Source organism: Anabrus simplex, chromosome 8, assembly GCF_040414725.1.
Source record: "Anabrus simplex isolate iqAnaSimp1 chromosome 8, ASM4041472v1, whole genome shotgun sequence".
Taxonomy (NCBI): Eukaryota; Metazoa; Arthropoda; class Insecta; order Orthoptera; family Tettigoniidae; genus Anabrus; species Anabrus simplex.
In genome coordinates this window covers 191,672,126-191,678,631 of record NC_090272.1, presented here as the reverse complement: position 1 = coordinate 191,678,631, position 6,506 = coordinate 191,672,126, and the positions used below count along the sequence as shown (strand labels likewise).

At 41.4% G+C, this 6,506-nt stretch overlaps 1 non-coding gene across 1 annotated transcript; it reads left to right on the top strand.

The window, feature by feature from the left end:
• The first annotated feature begins 5,689 nt into the window (after positions 1-5,689).
• On the top strand, positions 5,690-5,808 carry LOC136879442 (5S ribosomal RNA). The gene has a single exon (XR_011018680.1). It is a non-coding gene; the product is annotated as a 5S ribosomal RNA (ribosomal RNA).
• The last annotated feature ends 698 nt before the right edge of the window (positions 5,809-6,506 follow it).

The following is a 6,506-nucleotide window of genomic DNA, read 5'->3' as shown; positions in this document are numbered from 1 at the left end:
TGAGGACGCAGAGCACAGTTCTCTGCGAAACGTAAAGAATTTCACCTTATTTTCTTGACACGGCATAAGCCCAAAAGCCTATACAGTATCATTTCAAGAAAATGTACGGTTTCATTGAAGCTGTGCCTGTCACCGATTTCTTCTGGGCTTACTTTCTCCAAATTTCTTAGGCCAGCAATAGTCTGTCGAGAATATTACTTTAGCCCGTGCAACATTCATCTTTTCCTAGTTAATTTACGCACAGGTTTCACTACCAGTCGTTTTTGTAGGTGATACAGCTTTTCCACATATTCTGCAGTTACTACGTTGCAATTTACTTTAAAATTCCTGCTCAAGTGTTGTGATCTTACATTTTTCAATATATGGCTAGAGACAAAGCTCAAAAATATAGGCCTGCTGGGATCTAATGGGTGCTGAATTTGATTACAAAATCTGCTTCCTTTCCACACAAGGCGTGAAACAGCCTCATTAACTTAACAATTCGCACGACTTGAATCCACAGTCTTCAACAACCTGTAAGCCCTCGCGTGTTAATTTGGTTAGCTGATCTCCTGGTAGGTTGTGTGTAAAATAATATGGCACAGGAATCCTGTAATGTGTGGAAAGACCTTTCAATAGAATACAGAGCAATTTATTAGCAAGCTTGTCCTCAACACCGACAGCATCTCTCTCTACATCAGTCACACCAAGAAGCATATCCTAATACCTGTCATAGACCAGCTTTAATTTTATCGCCATCTGGTCTATGGTGAGAGAACCTACCTTTTCATTATCGTGCTGTAAGGATTTTTTTTTTCTGCAGTCAGCCGTGATCGTACCAAAGAAGTAATTCCAGTCTCTCCAATGTAAATTTTTAAAGTTTTTGGTGTGGTAGGTGCAAAATATTAAGAGGAACCTGTAGCCTGTGGATGACCTGTTGGACGGTAATATGCACACCTTTATAGTATTCTCTCTGAATTTACACTTCTGTTTACAAAAAGCTTGAATCTGCTCAATCAAGAAATTTACTTTCAAATCACCTTGTTCAGCTAGTCCTGTAATTTTATTTAGTTGACTGTCAAGTCCATGTTGATTTTTTCTCATTTGTGAGTTGATGCATCCTTTCTTTTAAAGTGCTAATATTTCTTTTTTCTGTTTTAATACAAGTGCTCTTTGTTTCCTACATTTTCTAACGATTCTTTTCAGTTTCAAACCTATTTTAGTGCAGTATAGTTTAAGTTTAAAGAGCCTCCGTGGCTCAGGCGGCAGCACGCCGGCATCTCATCGCTGGTTGCCGTGGTTCAAATCACGGTCACTCCATGTGAGATTTATGCTGGACAAAGCGCAGGCGGAACAGTTTTTCTCCGGGTACTCCGGTTTTCCCTGTCATCTTTCATTCGAGCAACACTCTCCAATAGCATTTCATTCCATCTGTCTGTCATTAATCATTGCCCCAGAGGAGTGCGACAGGCTTCTACAGCCGGCATAGTTTCTATCCTCGCCGCTAGGTGGGGATTCATTAATTCCATTCCTGACCCGGTCAAATGGCTGGAAACAGGCTGTGGATTTTCACTTCTTCTTTTTTTTCAAATACTGCGTGCCTCTGGTTTTATGGTTCACTGATAATTACAGGTAGAGGGCCATTCTCTTTACTGGCTGTAGATGTTGTTGGTTCCAGATGAAGTTCAATTTTCTTGTAGGATTTAGCTTTATTTCCCACTTCCTTCCTCTTATGTGGTGTTCCTGTATGTGACTGTGTTTATTTGTGTCTGGGAGAATCTTGAAATACGGATGGAATGACGTTCGGAAGTAGGATTTTTTATTTTGCTAGTTGTTTTACGTCGCACCGACACAGGTCTTACGGCGACAACAGGAATTTTAGTACTGTGCTTAGACTATAATCCGAGTCCTTAAAATGCCTACTGCAAACAGTGGAATGTACACTAGATGTGCACATGGTGTACGTATGTAGTGTTCCTTATTGTAAATGTGTCGATGCGACGTAAAGCATTAGCAAAAAACTTTTATTTATTTATTTATTTATTTATTTATTTATTTATTTATTTATTTATTTATTTATTTATTTATTTATTTATTTATTTATTTATTTATTTATTTCCGTTGTACTTCGGTGCATTTGTGACATGAACAAAAACTTAACCTTTATCTCCTCATTCCGATTATCCTTCTGCCATTATTCCCACCTGCGTGTACCTGCTATGATTCTTGCTAGTTTCATGTGTGTTACTGCTTACTTATGAATAAGATATGCTGAGTCCATCTTGCTCTCACTGTGTTTAGGTTGAACATCTATAGCATATTTATTATGAACCTTATAAAATGTTATTTCCATAGTTTGGTCTCGGTCGCATTCTTAACGCAGAAAAACGTTCATGATTTAAACTGCAGCGCAGAATCACATTATGCAGCTGATTTATTTGAGAAGAAATTTATGTTTACATGGTGATACTTCATAAAATAGGGCAAATATTTCCCCATGACTAAATTTATTGCAGGTCATGATTAAACTGAAACACATGAATGCTCATTTTAAGAAGTTCCTCTTCTTTCATACAGTACCTACATTACGGAGCTTTGTAGGTAGGTCTGCCAGGTGTCCAGTATTATAAGGTATTTCCCGTATTTGAAGGTCTGAAGTACTATCGCGGGACGCCCTTTTTTCACTTCTGTCATGGTTAAAATGATCTGTTTACAGTAGCATTTACCGATCGTGCATTTCAGTCCATTGTTCTTCATCTAGCGATTCACCGGGCGAGTTGGCCGTGCGTGTAGAGGCGCGCGGCTGTGAGCTTGCATCCGGGAGATAGTAGGTTCGAATCCCACTATCGGCAGCCCTGAAAATGGTTTTCCGTGGTTTCCCATTTTCACACCAGGCAAATGCTGGGGCTGTACCTTAATTAAGGCCACGGCCGCTTCCTTCCAATTCCTAGGCCTTTCCTATCCCATCGTCGCCATAAAACCTATCTGTGTCGGTGCGACGTAAAGCCCCTAGCAAAAAAAAAAAATCTAGCGATTCTGCGCTGTGCTTGAGACGTTTAGTCGGCGAGGGAACCGCCGGCCGGTGCCGAGCCCCAGCGCGGGACTCGCGGGAGGCATCTGGTTTATGTCAACGCAGCAGTTAAAGAAACTCTGCATTCTTTCATTTTCAAATGCTTTTAGCATAAATTGTTAAAGCTGGCAGTTTGTGTTGTGCTGTGTTGGGGTGAAAGTATACTCCCTGGCACGTAAGCCTATACACTAAGGGTACAACCTCACTCTTTCTCTCCTGTTAATACAGAAGATAGGGATTTATAGTGATTTTCTGACTGTTGGGTTCAATTCAGTGTCGCTACTTGCTGATACGTCGTCTTACAGTTACTGTTTTCTGGTACATTGGCACTATACAGTTACAGGGGCGAAGCGTCAGGGAGGACAGGGTAGACAGCGTGTACCCTTAACATTTTGTGAATGAAATATTGTCGAGTTAATTCAATTATTTTTAGAACATTCATTATTTCCACATTCGTGACATTATTGTATCCCCGCTTTACTTATTTTCGGCTCACTTCGGCAATGCTAGGACTCGGGTCGGTTAAACGAAACACGTAGGCGAAAGTAGACGCTGTCGATTCTTAGTTCCTTTTGATTTTCAAAGCTTTCAGATAGAGCAGCACTAACGCTGTCTGTAGGTACTGACTGTGGAACTATGACTAACTATCACGGCCGACTTGATGCGTCGCTCTAGCTAGCAGCGTAGCGAGGGATCCAGTCGGCCGTGTAACTATAGCGAGATTTCTCCGCCCAGTAGCAAAGCCTACTAGATACTAGAAGGCCTGGACAGAAAGCCTATTTCTTGCATTAAAAGCGGGGTAATAGTTTTTCTCTTTTCCACCGCTAGGTTCGCGTTTATGTTCTGTTGTTTGGCGTAAATTCTATGATGACGTGTGTTACTGCAACATGTTTTGTGAGAAGAAATTATATATTAAACTTTATTTTATAAGATAAGGCCTTATCTAAAATGAAATATGAAGAGTTTTGTCGTTTTTAAATTTATTTGGTCTCACGATTTGCAATATATGGATGGTTGCTGAGATGCATTTAACATTTGTTTAGTTAGCCTATGTGCTTCCAAATTACCGTCAAGGTGGTGGTGGTGGTGATTGTTTTAAGAGGAAGTACAACTAGGCAACCATCCTCTATATAACACTAACCAGAGAGAAAAACTGGAAGAGGTCCGACACTTCGAAAACTGAAAGTATCGGCCAAAGGAAGACAGGGGCCAGGAAGGGCGTGAAAATAAGACTCCCTAGCCCTCGGAAATCTAATAGCGTCGGGGTCGGCAAAGAACTAGAGTTGACCAAGGAAGGTCGGAAAGGATAGATGAAAGTGAGGAGCTTGGCAAGGTAAGTGGAAGAAATGCCAGGACTCAGCTAAGGGCCCCGTGGTTGCCAACCCACGCTCAAAATTTCAGAGCCCCTGGGGCCAATTACCGTCAAGTTTCTCTTTCCATACTGTAGGTTAAGATGGTTTATTGCCGGGCTGAGTGGCTCAGACGGTTGAGGCGCTGGCCTTCCGACCCCAACGTGGCAAGTTCGATCCTGGCTCAGTCGGTGGTATTTGAAGGTGCTCAAATACGTCAGCCTTGTATCGGTAGATTTACTGGCACGTAAAAGAACTCCTGCGGGACAAAATTCCTGCACCTCGGCGTCTCCGAAAACCGAAAAAGTAGTTAGTGGAACGTAAAGCCAATAACATTATTTTTTATTAACATTATTAAGATGGTTTATTGTTGCGTGCCTAGCTGCACATCTGACACAGCGAAGAAATATACACAAATATAAATTTTCATCTTTTTCCTAAAGATCCGAGTTTACGGGAGAAATGCAGGCTTGCTATTTCTGGACAGGGCAGCAGAAAAGTATCTCCTCCGGCTCCTAATGATAACTCCAGAATATGTAGCTTGCATTTTTCTAATCAGATTACGGTGTACGTATTGTGAGGGGAATTCTGCCTCCCCGACAAAGTGCCGATGCAAATTCTTCTTCTTAAAAAGTATCAATATTTACAACGCGGGCGTTAGGATATCTAGGAAAATGTAAACTTGTCCGAAAGCTGAAATTCCTTACCGCTCCAAAGTTTAAAGAGACGTTTCAGTGCCACGACTGTGATCAAGCACACATCACATACGTTATACTTACAACATTTTTCAGGCCTGTTCTTGATAATAATGCAAAGAAAGTGACTAATGACTGTGATTTATTAAACTAATTCAAGAGCAAGCCTCTGAGCAGAAAAGTGTTGAAATTATAGAAATAGGGAAAAATCGGGTCAGTACTTCTTCTTAGGCCTATTTCCCTATCCTTTACACCTTTGTAATAAACAAGTGCAAAATGAAAGAACTCTATGAAGTGTAGTGTGTTCTAAGTTGTTTTATATATTTATATCTCATTCACACCGGACACAATGATAATAAAAATGTATTATTTCGCGTTATTGTATGAATCTTCAATGTAAGGATATAGACCGGACATGAGAACAACAGAACATAAACGCGATCCAAGCGGCCATTGTCTGAACTACTTCGTTCGCCCAGAAATGTGTCGGCTTGTCCAGGCCTTCTATTATAGCGTAGGCAACGCCAGTAGACAGACCTACCAGCGTCTCTTCTTGCTCTCATTGGCTAGTATTTGGATCTCACTTAATAAAGGTGGCCAACGGCCATACCATGTTGAATATACCGGTTCTCGCCCGATCACCGCAGTTAAGCAACATTGGACGTGGTCAGTACTTGGCTGGATGACCACTTGGGAACACCACGTGCCATTGGCTCAATTCCCTTTAGGGGCTGCCTGGCCGAGGCGGTAAAGGCGTGCTCGTTTCTCCCGGAAGGATGTTGGTTCGATTCCCCGTCAGGAAGTCGTAAAATTTAAGAAACGAGATTTCCACTTCCGGAGGTGCATATGGCCCTGAGGTTCACTCAGCCTACACAAAAAATGAGTACCAGGTTAATTCCTGGGGGGGGGGGGCAAAGGCGGCCGGGCGTAGAGCTAACCACTTCCACAAAGGTGGAAGCCTTTACCTTCCACTCCTCCAAGGGCCTTCATGGCCTGTACGGAGGTGACTTGACTTATAAAGGGCATTTTCTTGCCCGCCAATGTTAGTTACGGTATTATAACCCCAACAACTATTGGCTTACATTCTTAATAACGAACTCCAAAGTATGCTTACGGAAATAACAAAATTGCTTTACTTGGTGCGAATTAAAACGTATTTAAGGAATTCGATGACCAACCAGAGCCTGCCTAACTTGGGAACTCAAGCTATAGAGAAGAAATTGCTGTGGAATCGTAGCAAGACGCCTGACTTCAAGACGAGAGTAATAGATATATTTGCCGAAATTAAGGACAGGCGGATTGAACTCATTTTCTAGAATATTGTTTAGGTGACTTGTACGAAAAACAATTTATTTCTTATTTCTCTTATTAAATCTATATAACAATTAAATACATTGCTATTTTTAATTCTAA